This window comes from Dendronephthya gigantea, unplaced genomic scaffold (assembly GCF_004324835.1).
Source record: "Dendronephthya gigantea isolate DGI-Jeju-01 unplaced genomic scaffold, DenGig_1.0 000135F, whole genome shotgun sequence".
NCBI lineage: Eukaryota > Metazoa > Cnidaria > Anthozoa > Malacalcyonacea > Nephtheidae > Dendronephthya > Dendronephthya gigantea.
Window position 1 is genome coordinate 62,763 of NW_021163145.1, and position 17,953 is coordinate 80,715.

Below are 17,953 nucleotides of genomic sequence, written 5' to 3' on the forward strand. Positions count from 1 at the left end.
ATACCGGCTATTCATCGTCGTTTATTGGTTGAACGTTGATAATGCCGCGTTTTACGACAATGGGCCTAACTTGCGAAATTCTGGTGAAGGGATGACAACGTGAGTGGTAGTAAATCAGGGACATAACGTATGCTGGCAAAATGGTTCCACCCAAAATTTTTAAAGCATCATACATCTTCGTTTCCGGTAATTCCGAGAAAAAGAGAATCAAGATGGTGCCTTCGAGAGCAAACAAAAAGGGCACCAAAATCAGCGCATATCGTATAAATTTCCTAATTTTGACAACGTCTTCTTCTGTATGGAAGCACTTGTTTGGTACTTCTAGGCCTGATGTTGAAAGGTGGAAATGCCAGGGATACGATGTAACAAAGCTCGAAACGCTGACGATGCATCGTGTTCGACATGAACTGTTACGGAAAAACCAATACATCAGGTGAAAAATGGCAATGTAGTGGATAAGTATGAGGAAAATAATTACAAAGTAATTGGGCGGTAGTATAGCAACTGTGAGACATCTTGCAAGCAAAAGAAGCAATTGCCAAAGAACAAATACAAAAGCCGACTTTTTAGGGTAAGTTGCCGGTCTCAAATCCATTTCGACTCTTCGGTTGACCCAGTACGCTTTCTCGAGCAAATAAATGCTCCATAAAATGGAAAAGAATGATATGGAAATTGAAGCAATCCTGTACCAAGGAAGTGTACCACCACTATTGCGCATCACAATAACTTGGAAACAACACTGGGGTGCCGATTCGGCGAATGCTTCCATATAACGCACTAACGTGGAGTCTAATGTTGCCTTAGAGCTACTTTTAAAACGGTTTACACAATCCGCGCATTTGCATTTTGAAAAGTGTTTGCCGTTGTGTGAATGTTCGCTGTCCTCTTTCCATCTGTATAATTCCTCGATAAACAGATGCACCATGGCCAAGTGAACGAAGCAGCTGGCAAATTTCAAAGTTACGTGTCCTTTTTTTAGGCTGTACGTCGCGAAGATATTGACGATGAACACGGGAAGGGCTGTGAAAACAACGGTTGTTATAAATGGGGCAATCAGACCTTCTTTATAATACTGAATTGCGACGTAGATGTCGGAGCCGACGTCGGCAACGTACAATATGAAACCGAAAACCAGCGTCCCGAGCTTCCGATAAGCTCCCATGGCTGCTTGTCAGAGAGGATCTAAAATTTAAAAAACAACAGAAGCAATCTTGGAATAAATCTAAACTCAATGGAAGCCACAGCAGACATATTTTAAAAACACACTGTCAGTTGGTAAGAGTTTTACTGCCAAATTTATGTTTCACCCGTTTAAGGTACTGTATGCGCTAGTGTCCCTGCACCTCGTGGGCTGTTAATTGCGAGGCCTATAGCGGAAAAGAGTTTTCATGCACTCTTCGTGTATAGACACTATATATATATATATATATATATATATATATATATATATATATATATATATATATATATATATATATATATATATATTATATATATATATATATTATATATATATATATATATATATATATATATATATATATATATATATATATATATATATATATATATATATATAAGAAACACCCGTGTATTAAGAGGCGTCACAGTAGTGATACCCCCACCCCTTCAGGGACGGAAGCAATTAGTATGCAAAGGACTGCTGAAAGTAATTAGTATGCAAAGGCCGGCCGCATCGTTATGTATTCCTGGCGAAATAATTGCCTTGCTCCTTTTAGACCTTAACCCTAACTAGAAATACATTGCATGCAAAGTCCCCTCGCCTGAAGCAATAAATTTATATTTCTATCACTGAAATTCTATAATACTCGTTTCTGCGGAATGATCGAAGTCGTAAAGTAAAATCCTATCATGGTACAATTATGAAGTCGACTCTCGAGCTATCAAATTCGACTATAATCGTAATTGTTCTAGGAATAGTTGTAAATACTACAATTTTTAGCGAAATTTCAATTACTGTTTAAACAAATTCACCTTTAAAAATAAATACTTTCCAAATCAAAATCATTTCAACGAAATTGACGAATAAATTCAAAGAGGTGTCATACATTTGTTGATAAATCCACATATTAAACTTAAAAAATACTTGTATGCTTTAAAATACAAAATCTACCCATTTACCTGTTCAAAAACACTTTAAAAACTCTTCAAAATCGTAGATTTTTAACCATCCATTTGAATGAAAATTTTTCTATCCGAAGGCATCTTTTACATTATATTTTAATCAATTTTACGAGTCAATTTTTTGTATATTTTTAAGACCATCAAAATATTATTTAAAAAAAGTTTTATAATTCAAAATATCTGTTATGTTGACGTGACCCCAAATTTTAATTTAGCCAATCGCACGTTTGTAAACGTTTGCTAGTTACCAGTTTTTACTCGTCTTACACTCACGCATGCGCATAACTTACAAAAACGCCCAACGTCCATGACATAATGGCGGACAACTTTCATTTTGCATTTGCATTCCCGGGCGTGATTAAAATCTCCAGGCGGAATTAGTACCCTCGCCCGGTGCTTCCCACCGGCTCGGGGATTAATTATTCAACCCGACTTAGATCCGACTCTCGTTTCCACTCTTTCAGGAGTTTATTATGTGTTGATAACAACTTTAAGTTAATCTATTTCTGTCGCAAACAACGCGATTTTTTTCGCGTCTATTCTTGTTACTATAAATATAATTGAAATAAGTAATGGCACTAATATTTATTACCTTAAAATATAAGATGTAGGTCTGGGCAATATGCTTTTCCATGTTTACAGTCATTAAATCTTGGTGGAGTTGAATGTGATTTACTTCACCTGAGGCTATAATTAATTGAAATCGTTCGAATAACAGTACCTTGTTTAAGACGAATTCACTTGGTCAGCTACAGAATAAAATCAATCGTGGTTGCCATCCAAGTTAAATACAATCGTGGTTTCCATCCAACTAGTCGCCAGTTTTACTTCGTCAAATTTGATTATCCCTTTCAACCGATATTCTCAGGGTCAAGCGGCAAGGTTTCAAACGGGAATTTTGTATAGCACATGGTATAGCACAATGACAAGGGTCATTAAAGCGGCCATGTTCTAGCGGCAAGATTTGGCGGCAAAGCTCAGGCGAAACGACGCATTGTATGGGAACTTCAGCGTGGCTTTCTCTTCATTCGTTAACTGTTTTCAGTACGAGTAATTCCGTTAGCATCCTGTTAGCAAATTAATGTTCCAATCGTTTTGCGATTTTTTTATGAGATTTTTGAATATTTCAAAGATATCTTGATCTGTAAGTGAAAATGTTTGCTTTTGTTTTAATGTTTCTTTCTTTCAAAATCGTACTTGATTTTCGTGTGCCTTGTGCTCAAGATTTTCATTTTTTTATTTATAGATCCTTGAAATGATTCCTGAGTGCGAGACCAAAGCTGCCCTTAATATATTCCAGGAAACATTTGAGCTAACTGATGAGGACAGTTTTGCATGTAATTTCTGGCAATGCGGTGACAGATTAGAGCTACCGAAACCAAAGCGCAAGCACGGGTTAAACTGTTGCGTGCGAAAATTGAAATCGAAGGAGAAAATGACGTCCTTGAAAATCAGGGCAATGCTATAACTCGTGAAGAATATGCAAACGGTTTGTGTTCGATCTCACTCCAGACCTGTGCCCTGGTCATGATCATAATCATGCTAACCAATTAGAAACGAAAATGTCTCGATGAAATGTCAGTTTGGCCTTGGAGACGGGTAGCAAAGTATAATAATAACAACAAATACATTTTCACCGTTAAAAAGAAGAAATACATTTTAACACCTACTTAGCAAGTATGCGTGGGTTGAACCGATAAAAACAAGGACGGGGGGAAATCTAGTCAGTACGTTTGAGAAAATTCTAAAAATCATCTGGCACACCTGAAACTTTTCACTCGGATGAAGTACGAAGTTTACCAACAGGAAATTTCAAACCTTTCTAAAAGAACAAGGCATTTCAAACCAACCTCATGAAGAACTGAATGTTGCATGATTATCGTGTCTAAATAAAGTTTATGTAATGTATTCGGTTCTTTACAACGCAGAATGAAACGAAAGCATCAGTCGTCAAAAGATGTAATCGTATACTTACGGGAAAATGTGGAAATACTTCACAGCAAACAGCACACTATATAAAGTACCAAATTACAAAACTAAATTTGAGTACAAATGTTCTATTTCAGATGGGGCTTGAACGCAAGAAACAGTTGGATTAAAACAGATATAGATTTGCGTTTTTAACATTTATTTTTTTTAACAATTGCTTTCTTTATTTCACTATTCATCTTCGAACTTGCAATCGTTCAAAAGTCTGTTAATAAGAAACTTTTTCTTATCAATAATCATCGTTTTCAACAAACGCATCTTTTATGTCGATTATTTTCTTATATAGTTGTCTCCACAAAAGGCGCTTCCAATAAATATTTTCTAATTCTTTCTGAATTTTACGCATGATGTTCGAGAAAACTTTCCCCTTTAGCAGAGTGCTCATCTGAACCACTGTTTATACGGCTTTCTTGCATTTCTCCGAAAGCTCTATTACTTTCTTGCTTTGCTTCTTCTATAAGCGGCATCCATGGATCCATCTTTTCTTCAGATTCTGAATCAATCGTTGTCGAACTTTCAGATTCATGACTGGAAGCGATCGAGACATCGTCTTGGAAATCTCCACCTTCGCTGTCAGAGTCTGTTTGAGACATGTTTCTTTCTTGCTCTCGTAGTGAACAGTATTCCTGTTCGTGTCTGCGCAGATCACTGGCGTCGCCAGCATCGATAATTGGGGGGGGTCCATATTCATATATTCATGTAAACAGACTCTAAAGACAATTGATTTGAAAAGAAATTAATCCTGCGTATCACGAATATATGAATATGGACCCCCCCAATTATCGTTCTGGCTACGCCGCTGGCGCAGATTGAAGCCGCGGCTAAAGTGGCTTCCGCAAAATTGGCAGCTCATTTCCCTTGGACGGGCAGTGTAGAAATACCTGGTTATTGAGCAGCAACGCAGTTTTATGAGCAGATGAGCGAATCCTCATGAGCAGTTGTGAGCATGTGCTCATATGCTCATTGCACTAATTACCGACATTACTTTCAATCCTAAAACAGCAATGCACTTTACTAACCGCGATCAGCAAATCTTCATGAGCAGTTTTGAGCATGTGCTCATCTGCTCATCCCATTAAATTATTATCAATCAAAACATCTCAATGAGCAGATAAGCATGCTCTCGCGAGCAGTTATGAGCAATCTGCATGCTTATCTGCTTATTGCACAAAATTGTGTGACTCTGGGGGTGAGTGCCACGCTGTTAAATGTCATAGTTTCGGGCCTGTAGGGCCTTTTATGCGACCCATATCTGTTTCATATCTGTTATTGTGTGATATTTCATATCAGACATTGTTTCATATCGGTTATTGTGCGAAAATGGCCCGAAGGCCCTTAGCGGGCTATTTTCGTGGCCTTGTGGCCCGAAACTCGGCCATTTAACAAAGGTGGCAATGGGAGCCCCATGCATCCAACTCATGAATAATCTCGCCAAGGTTGGATCCTGTGGCCGGCTGTGCGAGCTATTTTTGTGGCCTTTTGGCCCGAAACTCTGACACGATGTCTCGACCGCTTCCAGTCAGGAGTCTGATTGATTCAGAATCTGAAGAAAAGATGGATCCATGCATGCCGCTTATACAAGAAGCAAAGCAAAGAAGTAATACAGCTTTCGAAGAAATGCAAGAAAGCCTTATAAACAGTGGTTTAGATGAGCACTCTGCCAAAGGGGAAGCTTTCTCGAACATCCTACGTAAGATAAGACAACTTAAGAAAGACCCGATACATAAGAAAATAATGAACACAAATGATGCATTTGTTGAAAACGATGATTTTGATCCAGAAGAAGCAATAAAAGCCGCTATTGATAAGAGAAAGTTTCTTATCAAAAGACTTTTGAACGCTTACAAGTTCAAAGATGAATAGTAAAGTAAAAAAAAACGATTTAAAAGGTTTACTAATAGAGCCTTTGTTGAAGAATCCATGGCAAACAAACAGGAAGCGATACGTAATGAGATTTTGATGTATTGCAATTTATTGCTGTAATCAATCGTTAGATGAATAAATGTTACAAACGCAAATCTATATCTGTTTTAATGCAACTATTTCCAGCGTTTCAACCCCCATCTAAAATAGAACGTTTGTATTCAAATTTAGTTTTGTAATTTGGTACTTTATAATATAATGTACTGTTTGCTAGATACATACATATAGCTACATACATAAACTTTGTTTAAACACGCCAATCATGCAACATTTAATTCTTCATGAGGTTGGTTTGAAAAGCTTTTTTCTTTTAGAAAGGTTTGAAATTTCCTGTTGGTAAACTTCGTACTTCATCCGAGTGAAAAGTTTCAGGTTGGCCGGATGCTTTTTAGAATTTTCTCAAACGTACTGACTTCCCTTCCCCCGTTCAACCCACGCATACTTGGTAACTCTAATCTGTCACCCCACTGACATAAATTACATGGAGAACACTGGCCAATTGTTCAAAGCTGGGTTAGCGAAAACCCTGGGATAAATTTTAATCCACTGTTTTGGTTTAAGTGCCGCTGTTCGTTTTAAAATCGTTACAAAAATGGCTTTTGTCAGTTCAGAAAATATTTATGGAAAAAGATATTCAACTTTGTGAACAAGCGATTAAAAATATTGATGTAAAGACTTCCTTTACCATGCAAGGGCTAAGCTAACCTGCTTTTGAACAACCGGCCCCTGGTCTCATCAGTTAGCTCAAATGTTTCCTGGAATATATTAAGGGCAGCTTCGGTCTCGCACTCAGGAATTATTTCAAGGATCGATAAATAAAAAAAATCAAAAACTTGAGTACAAGGCACACGAAATCAAGTACCTTTTTGAAAGAAAAAACGTTAAAACAAAAGCAAACATTTTCACTTACAGATTGAGATAGATTACAGATTGAGAGTTTTCAGTACGAGTAATTCCGTTAGCATCCTGTTGGCAAATTAATATTGCAATCGTTTTGCGATTTCTCTGACAAAATTTGTGAATATTTTAAGGATATTCACAAATTTTGTCAGAGAAATCGCAAAACGATTGCAATATTAATTTGCCAACAGGATGCTAACGGAATTACTCGTACTGAAAACAGTTAACGAATGAAGAGAAAGCCACGCTGAAATTCCCATACAATGCGTCGTTTCGCCTGAACTCTGCCGCCAAATCATGCCGCAAGAACATGCCCGCCTTAATGACCCTTGTCATTGTCCTATGCCATGTGCTAAATGAAATTCCCGTTTAAAAAAACTTTGTCGCTTTGAGAAAATCGGTTGAAAGGGATAATCAAATTGGACGAAGTAAAACTGGCAACTTGGATGACTTAAACAAGGTACTGTTATTCGAACGATTTCAATTATTTATAGCCTCAGGTCAACTAAATCACATTCAACTCCACCGAAATTTAATGACTGTAAACATGAAAAAGCATATTGCCCAAACCAACATCTTATATTTTAAGGTAATAAATATTAGTGCCATTACTTATTTCAATTATATTTATGGTAACAAGAATAGACGCGAAAAAAATTGCGTTGTTTGCGACAAAAATAGATTAACTTAAACTTGTTATCAACACATAATAAACTCCTAAAAGAGTGGGAACGATAGTCGGATCTAAGTCGGGTTGAATAATTAATTAATGTCTTAAAGGAGCAAGGCAATAATCACGCCAGGAACACATGACCGCAGCAGGCCTTTGCATACTAATTACGTTCAGCAGGCCTTTGCATACAAATTACTTTCAGCAGGTCTTTGCATACTAATTACTTTCACCAGGTCTTTGCATACTAATTACTTTCACCAGGTCTTTGCATACTAATTACTTTCAGCAGGCCTTTGCATACTAATTATTTTCAGCAGGTCTTTGCATACTAATTACTTTCAGCAGGCCTTTGCATACTAATTACTTCCGTCTCTAAAGTGGGGGGTGTCACTACTCGTCACCCGTTTAGCTTTTGAAAAAAACATCCACGCACATGCAAAATATGTTTAGATATAAAAATCATTTTGTCAGAGCTAGGCTTTGAATAGTATGCATCCATAAAACTGATTGACCGCGACGACAACCTGACTGCAATAACTCGTGGGCCCGTACAGTACGTTGGCAATAGCGACGATGCTGTTACCACAATTCACATGTCTGCCATTGTGGTATAGTTTATATATTTCTAAATTAGAAATGAATTCTCTTTCCTTTTTGCGGTCCGTATCAAAGCAGGTCCGTACATAAATAACCAGGCCGGTTCCTAAGAGTAAGACTGCATGACAAGTGAAAAAAAAGTTTTGGGAAGGAAGTGTGTTTGATTACAGTTTTGTTAGCCATATGGACTTTTAAGTACGCTTTTTGTTAGCAGGACGTAGGAAAAATAAGGAGGAAGTTTTAGGAAAGCCGATTAGCGCGTTCACAACAAACGAGATTATATAGTTATTTTATGACAGCTGTGTATGCAGTATAGCTACAGACTATAACTGTACTGTTGTCGAACGTTCGTTCTTCATTATGACAGTGCAGTGGCACGGCAAAGAATTACAGTAATACGAGTGACATAGCTTTCCAAATTACAGTAAGGTGCTACCCACAAGTTTATCTCATATTATCTTATACCATTTAGCTGTAGGGGCTGTTTACATGATCCCGCGGTTAGGCGAGATTAAACAAAGCTTAAAATGAGATATGAAATGCCAATCATTTATAATATTATAAGTATAACACGATCATGCATGCAGTGGCGTAGTCATCACTAAAAGCATGTGGTCGTTTTGTTCCATAAAGAACTATTTCAATATCTCAAAGTCATCTCATGCGTCGTGGAATATCGGGTAAAACTGGGCTTATGCATGCAAAGGTTCACACGCGTTTTACTCGTTCACATCTATAAAAAGATGAAAATCCCAGCAAAAATCGCAAGTGTAAACAGGCAAACAAGCACTTATTACACATGTCAAATGTCATGAATGTGAAGGGTATACACATATATTGATAAAATAAACACATCACAGGCATATACAACGATTAAAGCTCAAACACACAAATATACATGAGCAGGTTAAAATGATATTAAAGATAATAATAAATTTATAACCTTATTGTTTTTTTGCTGGAGATTCATTCGTTATGACGATTGTAAACAGATTACTGTCCAACTGTTGGACTATACTTTATACTTACAATTTTGAACACTGGCAGTTTTACAGCACTTTCTTCTGTGGAATAAATATTAGCAGATGGTGTTTGCAGACATTTCCCGTATGCAAAGACCAGTGGCGGATCTAGGGGTGTGCAGAATAAATTACACAGCTTCATTTTAAATTCAAAACACCTTAATAACAACGCTATTGGTTATCGTTTTGAAAAGAATATTTTTACATTAAAACCTACCAATGGCAATGCGATTCCGATTTTAAGCAGTAGTAATTTATTCTGCACACCCCTAGATCTGCCAATGGCAAAGACTGAAGTTCTTTTATTTACAATAATCGGTTATACACATGTATGTTTCTGCCAATCAGATATCTGGAATTTGTCAACAACCTTATCATACTATACCGAGGTTGGCAGGTGACGAACTAATATGTTAACTATAAGATCGGCAATTTTCTTTTAACAAAATGCTGTTAAAACACATCATGGAAAACACAATGACTGTGTTAAAACACATTTACAACTCATCCACTTGCTTGTATAGAGTAAAGGGAGGAATTTCTCATTGAAAATTTGATCGTTTAATAGCGCCATTAGAAAAGCGTTTTTGTGCACCTGCGAGTTAAATTCGTCAAAACAATAAGCTAATTTAGTTTCTTCTTTCAAAATAAAGAGTTGCTATAGCTTGTAAAAGCAGTGAATAATAAATAGATAACCCTGATATGCATTTGCTTTGCTATACACCTGCTTATTATGACGAATTAACCTAAACAACGAATGATTGCAATATATATCGAGAGAAAAGTAGCGCGTCCAAGGCTTCAGGGCTCTAAAACAATTACCGTGAGACCAGATTCTCTTTCTTGGGGCAATAGAAAAGGCACCTTGAGTGTTCCCAAGAAATTTGTATAAAGACCACTTTAACACTCAGGGAATCTAATGCGTTGTTAAATAGCCAACGTACACACGTGGATGATTTATTTCCGGCTGCATGCTTGATAAACCCGTGCATTCTCTCTAACTTCGCGTCCCAAAAAAGCAAAGATTAAATATTGAAACGAACTATTACAGTGTCAATTATAATTTACCCTGGAGAGAATTCACCACAATCCATAAGTGTATGATTCCCTGGACTGTTTTCAATGTCCCCTCTCTGTCTTGTTGCATTATAACTTTTCTACTCAATCCGAGATTTCGTTGGCCTATACTGTTCCATGACATGATTAACCAATGAAATCTCGTCTTTCTTTGCTATTTAAGCAGGTAATCAGTAACAACACGAACGATTGTGCGAAGCTTTGTCGAAAATTCGACAAAATGTCGAAAACTGTGGATTCTTTCTGATTTTTAGTGCCCGTGGAAAATAGTTTGTAGAAGCTTATTGTACGATGTTTATTTCCTGATTACATATTTCAAACGCAGGGTGAAGGAGATTTCAAAAAATATGAAAAAATAGTTTTTCCTTAGAAACTTCACGGAATATAGCCATCAAGCACTTCGCAACGTACTGAGCAATGCGCAAAACAAGCGAGATGGCGGCATCTGCACGTATCCTCACCTAGTTGATTTAAAGAATTTTCTTATTACTGCGCATATCATCACAAGGAGAGGGGGGGTGTCATGATAAAAATGGTCCTAACTGCATGGAAATTGGTAATTCAAATATGGGGTGATTGTGGGGGTTCTGCAGAGATTTTCCGTACTTTTAAGTGGCTATGACTTAATTTCCAGCATATTGGGGGACAATTACTGATGAATTATTATATACTAAAATTAGGTATTTTATACTAAAATTAAGTATGTAATAAATCTCAATTTACAAAGTCTAAAGGAAACAAATCAGATTCATACGAAATTCAATCAATGCCAATGGACATTTGCATAATTGTCAACTTCTGACTTAGGTAACAAAAAGGGGAAAGAATCACCACTGCTAAAAAGAGCGTACTGAAATTAGTAAAATTGCCAAGTTTGGCTGCAAAATGTCATGTAGAAGGGAAAATATTGCCATGCGAACTAGCAAATACTTTTACACTTTTTGTATCACAGTCGGCAGTGTGTAATTACCAACTTCTCTTAGCTATATCTTCGGCACTTTACTCTATCTCGCTGTATTTTGGTCGCCTGAATCAAAATTTTTACAGTAGTCAAAAACTTGACATTTTGTCAAAAATCCGTTAGTCAAAAACTTGACATTTTTTCCTTGACAACTTGGTCCGCGTCACCTGTTAACATTATTAGATGACGAACATTGCTTTGAAACTACAAAACTAAACGAACAAACTTTCGCAATTCCACCGGACATTCTGGAGATTATGAATTACACCCGGAACCCGGGAAAACATAACGGAATCCAAAGTTGTCCAAATTCTTTGTCATGGACACGAGATCACGGATCACAAGTGGATCACGGATCTCATTATGTCTTCGATGGATAAAGCCTCCCTTCAGGCACGACAGGGAATGGTCCACCATGAACGATTTTCCACAGGCGCAGAAAAATGGAAGCCGTTTCAAAGGGCATCGATAACGCATGTAGATTGCATCAAATAACTCACGCTTGGTCAAGATGTAGCCCTCATCACCAAGTGGAAGAGCTGTTAGCCAAGCTGAGGATCATTTCAACTAGGCAAGGTCATTTGCTCGAATCTGCTCTTCAATTATGCTCGATCTCTAGTTCTGTAGCAGCAACGAGTTCCTAGCTTGAAGTTGTTTTGAAATCTCGCGACGAAGATCGTAGATGGAATCTCCATGTTCTGCTGATGGTGTACCATGATCGATGATTCTACTTGAGAAAACATGACAAATGGTTGTGGAGTTCAAATGCTCTTTATCACAGATGTCGTTAAAGATCGGAATACCAAGACCTCCCATACGAGCTGGAAGCGAAACCAATTGTCGCTAATGGATGGACAAGCTACGGTTATCGAGGAGCGCGGGAAGAAGCTTCAAGTTGATTGTGTCGTGAACAAGCTGCATCGTGGTCTTGATACCTAGAACGGCACGAATGTGGTAAGTAAATCTGTGCCGAAAACCAGAGACAAACACCGTGTATGCTGCTTGGGGTTGGAATTTGGCAATATCACTAAAAACGTGATGTTGTTGGCACCGTTTACTGACTAAACAACTAATATACTTATCTTTTCCGTCATTCGATCCAAGATATCCTCCAAGGTACTTATGCCCGTCACCTGAAATTCGTACATTAGTTCCAGCGAAGATCTCAATGGCAGCCTATTCCAGGTGTTTCTAATTAACGCGCGCCGACTGGTAATCAACAAATGAAAGTCGAATCACGTTGCACGCGGCAACCGAAAAACGAGCACAGATGTACTAGTAATGGCCAAGCACCAGCAAATATCAAAATAAATTGAGCAAAAATTCCAAATTTATAAACACGATGCCCAGCTATATTTATTACAAAGTCCCAACGAATATATTGTTCACAAGTAATTCACCAAAAGCACGAATAACGCAGTCCACTCGCCGCAGATCCTATGATCTTAGTCGATGAGTAGCGGCCAACTCTTCGAGAATGTCACACTTAATAATACGAAAACACTCATACAAATTACAAAATTAACTTCCACAATGTTAACGAAATTCTTACTTGTAATAATAATATGTGATAATGTTTTCAAATCTGATACAAAAAGTGTAATAAATTTTAAAAAAATTGCGAAGCATTATTTTCAGCGTCTTTACATGCAGTTTACACCATAGCGCTGACGCCCCGATTGGCTAAGACAGAAAGTTTGTATTTCAAAGAACGTCTGCAAACTCCTCAAAAGATGTTAACAAATCCATGAACATATTCAGGAGTAGGAAACATACGGTGTACACGGAAATAGTTAATAAAGTTGCACTGTCGGCTAACGGCGATAAGATAGTGGTTATGGAAGATGGTGAAAGCACGACGGCGATTGGACATTGGAGAATTTATGTTTAAGTTCAAAATATTGAAAATAAACTTTACCAATCATCTTCAGGGGATGTTTCCTCCACGTCGCCAAGGTATTTTAGGACTTTGAAGCCCAGGTATTCTCCCTTTTCTCCCGAGTAAGTTCCTGTGATAGAAAACTTGGTCTTAACCCTTTTTCTCCCTTTGTCGAGAAGATCCTTTTTTTCTTCTCTGACCAGTTTTTGGAACTTAGGTAGATTATGTCATTGTAGAACGGATTCATCGCATTTGTTGCACTTTGAACATCCTTGATCTCAGATCATAAAGAACTATGGGGATTTTGTACTTCTTTTACTTCTTATTATATTCCACCCCCAAAGTCACAACATCTTCGAGGTTAAAAGTTTTCGGTTCTGAAAATTCCGTAAAAATCTTATTTATTATGTGTATTTTTTCTTTAAATACTCTTTAGTGATTTATTATTTTCGGAAAATGGAAATAATACATGGAAATTATAATTGGAATTGAAAGAAATTGAGAAAAAAGTCAGAGTGGGGCAGAACCCCCATCTCTCGCACACATTTTTCTCGCTCCCCGACACAGTTAACCTAAGACAAATAGTTATAAAGCGTAATATAAATACATAAGAGATGCCTGCAGAGGAGGCTAAAAACTATAAAGAGGCATCCTAAAAGTGGCACCTCCGCGGTTTGAATTTTAATTGAATAAAACCACAAACACAAACCATTTCTTCATTTTACAATTGAACGAAGCTGTACACAATTTTTACAAAAAAATTCTGTGCGTTTTTTGATGAGGTCGTATTGGTAAAAATCTTTGTGTCACAAATTCGCCAATTGATTCGAAAGCAGCCCAGCCCTTTCCTGTTGCGTTTTTTGCACGTACGTGTACGCACGTAAAAGCTTACAAATCTAGCAATATATTTAATTTTATGCCAGGACAACACACCAAATCATGAACAGAATCCAACCCTATGCATGAATTCAATCGTTGATTTTATAACTATCATAAGTATCATTTAAATGTTTTATATATCATAGTTATTGCGTAACCTCGGGTTTGATCGGGAAAGCGTGTAAACATTTTAACTAAATTCATAATTCCAATTTTTTGTGTACTTGATCCAGGTTCATCCAATGAAGAATCTTTATCAGTCAGTAACATCGGCGTTATTGTTGGTGTGGTGGTTGGCGTGGTTGTTGTAGTTATAGTCGTATCCGTCTTTTATCGACGAAAAAGAAAAGAGAAAAATACTGAAGACATTCCTGACATCAAAAATGCTGCTTTTGAAGCAGACGTGGAAGACATAGAAGTTGTCACGAAACCATCCAGAAAGTCCTCAGATGCTCCCAAACCTGATGGCCTGTATGAAGAACTGGACCATGGAAAAAGGGAACCTATTGATGGAAATTATCAGAGTTTGATAACTGATGATCACAAACAGCTTCACAGCGATCCTTACGGCGACGTCAAGGCGTATGCTTCACTGAGTAAAAATAACTAGCCGGAAAACAAAGATAATAGCGAAAATCTGTACGAAAAGCTATGTTAATGTGTTATCATGAGAGCCAAAAACAGCCTGAGAATTTTTTATTACAAATTTAGTTTTGCATATTGTTTGCACTGTAAATCTCTGGATAATTCGCTGCATTTTAATGAATTAAATAATTTTTATGGGTTTGATTTAACTGACAAGTTGTAGAATTACTATCTTTGGCACTAAATAGTTAAGTGATCACAATTATTAGCATAAACATGCAAATCAATCTCTGCATAGCTTTTTCTGAACAACATAATACACATGTTATCCTTTCTCTACAGATGATTCAAGCTATAAAACGTAATAGTTTCTAAATAAAACGGTGACATCCACAATTAAAGTAAGCATGTTTATAATTCAGACTTATAGTTAATAAGACACTCGCAGGGTGGTGGTATACAGGGCAAGTAATTTAAATATTTGCACTCAGCACTACACATAATTAATACACTTTGTGGCAATAAGAAGCAAATGATATAGTAATTTAGAGTGCGTGAATGACCGTTGCGTACGTGAAATGATTGTTCAAATTCCTTAACTGAATTAATTCCTTAATTTGGGATAAAGCCTTTCCTTCTTCAATTGTTTTCCCTGTATATATAAATTAATTTATTCCCACTTTTTCATAGCATAGGTTCTGCTCACAATATGCTTAAACTTTGCATGCTTTTCATTTTTCTAACCAGTTCATACTCATTTAGAAGCGTAACGAACCTAAATAGTCGTAAAACCTGTCTTGCTATTTCAAAAAGGATATAGAATTTCAAATTTGTAAACAAACCGTTTGCTCCACTTTATGTTTTACGTGAGTTTTATAGCAAAGTTAAATTAAAATTAAAAAGCGGAAACAGAAGCAAATGCTATATTAAATGAATACCTGCATGAATATCGATGAGTGGTAAACGTTGTTTATGGAGTGATCCTAGGATTTTAAGCTATACCTAGATTAACCTGTATCTGGGCTAGAGAGGTATATGCACCAAAGGTGCATCTTTATCCCTTCATGATAAATAAACCTTTTAACCTAAATGGAAGTCCGAGTTTGATAGAAGTTTTTTTTCACTATTTTATATAGTTTTTAATTAAACAATTTTCGAAGCAAAATCCTTTATGTCATCGTCTTCATCGCCGAGTACTCGAATATTCGTAAACCATCGGAAGCTGTTATCCGCTTTTCCATTTTTTCTTTTAGGAAAAAATGTCTGCTTTTGTAAAATGGGCTATTCAATGACTGACAGCTGTAGGCCTATTCAAAAAGCTCACTCACATGCAATCACACTCTTTGAAATGAGTGTGACATTGTTATTACTGATTAACGAGGAAGTTCTGTATTAATCAGAGGAAAGATCCAACGTAAAACACTGAAAATCAAGTTCTTTATTTGAGTGGAAATAAATTTCTCACCAGCTGTGGTCAAGAAATGCATTTCAGAACTAAAAAGTAGCTAGCACTAGGGCTGTGCAAGGTATATCAGAACGTAGGACAATTATTCTAAACATGCAGTTTAGTGGGAAAATATATATATATATTTTCCTATCTATCATGCAGGCCCCGTCAATGAAAACTCTAGTTTTCTTGAGGTTGAGCACATGTTTCCTATAGTATTTTCGGGATTGAACGTCATCAATTCTAGATGCTGTTTGGCTAATCCTGACAATACTCAGGGCACAATGAGTATACGTGCACCGTGCAACATACCTGGCATTATGATAATCCGTGTTGCAGCCTGCAGAAAGAAAATAGATGTCTTTAGGTCTATTTTTGCGTCATCAACATACAATATAGCATTAATCAATGAATTAAATTGTTTTGTATATTTTTTATATTAAAAGTAGTGAATAACATTATTATTGACAGTTCATCCAGTTATGTTATGAGCTCAGAGGGCTCTTGCACGAGGCCTGGTTACCAGGGCATTATTGTGCTTATGCTTTGCTTTAATAGCTTCTATTAGGCCGTATTCTGTGGCCGATTATCGTTCAGTTTCGTTGCCCCCCTTCGGGCACTACTTGAAAACACGATAGAAAATTAGGATAAATTATAGAAAGTCTAAATTCACTTGTTTTCACCTGCACAAACCTGCAGTTTTCGAGCATTTCATCTTCGAAAAATCAGTGAATTTGCATGTTTTGCAATACAGCGACGCCATTTTGATTCAGGAAATGTCTAGGATACTTGGTGTAATTTACGACATATATAGCAGATTCAGCAGTTTTATACCGGTATTTACATGAAGCTCCGGCATTTTTGCTGTGCAAGCAGGTTTCAACAAGGAAGCTTTCAGTGGAGTTTTACGAGGTTTTTCGCAAATTTTCATAGTTTTTCAAAACTAAGTTAGTCAAAGAAGACTTAGACAACAATTAATCGGAAAAACAACCGCCAATTTTGCTTACACGCATCAAAATCATCCACGAGCGTTTTGTTTCTAGTCAAGTTATATAAAACAATTACTACACAATTCCTTTCCAGCATAACCTTTGTTTTATATTAACTACTTTTATAATACACACGCTTTCTCAAGAAAACTATAAATTTACAACATCTCAGTTTTTTGACAAAGTTAATTACCAACGCCTTTATCTTATTATAATCAATCCACTAAAAACGAATTTGTTGAGCGAAGACCCAGACATCTTAACGAAGTTGAAACAGAACAAATTTCAAACTTTTTGCTTATGAAAACGTGTGAGGACTTGTGACAACTGCCAAGTTGGCCCAAGTCTAAACTTGCTGAAGTATTGGAAAATGAATCTGGAAATCCAGAAGTCAATGTTTGTGCATTTAACAACAATGCACTGATTGTAGATGCTATGGCAGTTATTCAGTTGATGAAAGAAAAACGGAAAACATTTGGCGATGATGCTCTTTTAAAAACCTCAACACGCTAGCACGAAAGTATAATTCCAAACGATTAGATTGTTGCAGACAGGTATCCTTAGTTGAGCATAAAGAATGCAGAGAGACAACGAAGAGCTGAAAAGTGAAAATGGAGTCCAGAAAGGTCAAATCTTCGGAAAAGATCAGAGTGTTCCAAAACAGTGGAAAAAGTGTATAAGATCCGGTGGAAACAAGGAATCTTTCATATCTTTCTTATGTGAACACTGGAGGTCATGTAACTCCTCCCGGTGGTTTTCCATTTCAACTATGTACGTAACTGCTAAAGAAATATGCTATGTTTTATATCCCGGTGATTCCCCGAACGATATTGTTAGAAGTAATGAGGTGTCTTCGCTTCATAGCACCACGAAGAAGCAGACACTCG

General features: G+C 36.9%; 1 protein-coding gene across 4 annotated transcripts in view; it reads right to left on the reverse strand.

The window, feature by feature from the left end:
* Nucleotides 1-17,953, reverse strand: part of LOC114536397 (copper homeostasis protein cutC homolog) — a 29,786-nt gene continuing 11,833 nt past the window's right edge. The window contains exons 7-8 of one of the 4 annotated variants that reach the window (XR_003688437.1): nucleotides 16,390-16,417; nucleotides 12,900-13,543 (exon numbers count right to left, since the gene is read on the reverse strand). The gene's annotated coding sequence lies outside the window, so the exon portion shown is untranslated. Of the gene's footprint in view, nucleotides 1,183-12,899; nucleotides 13,544-14,133; nucleotides 14,549-16,250; nucleotides 16,418-17,953 lie in introns of those variants that run through there. The other 3 variants (XR_003688436.1, XM_028557755.1, XM_028557754.1) reach the window with 3 other exon arrangements.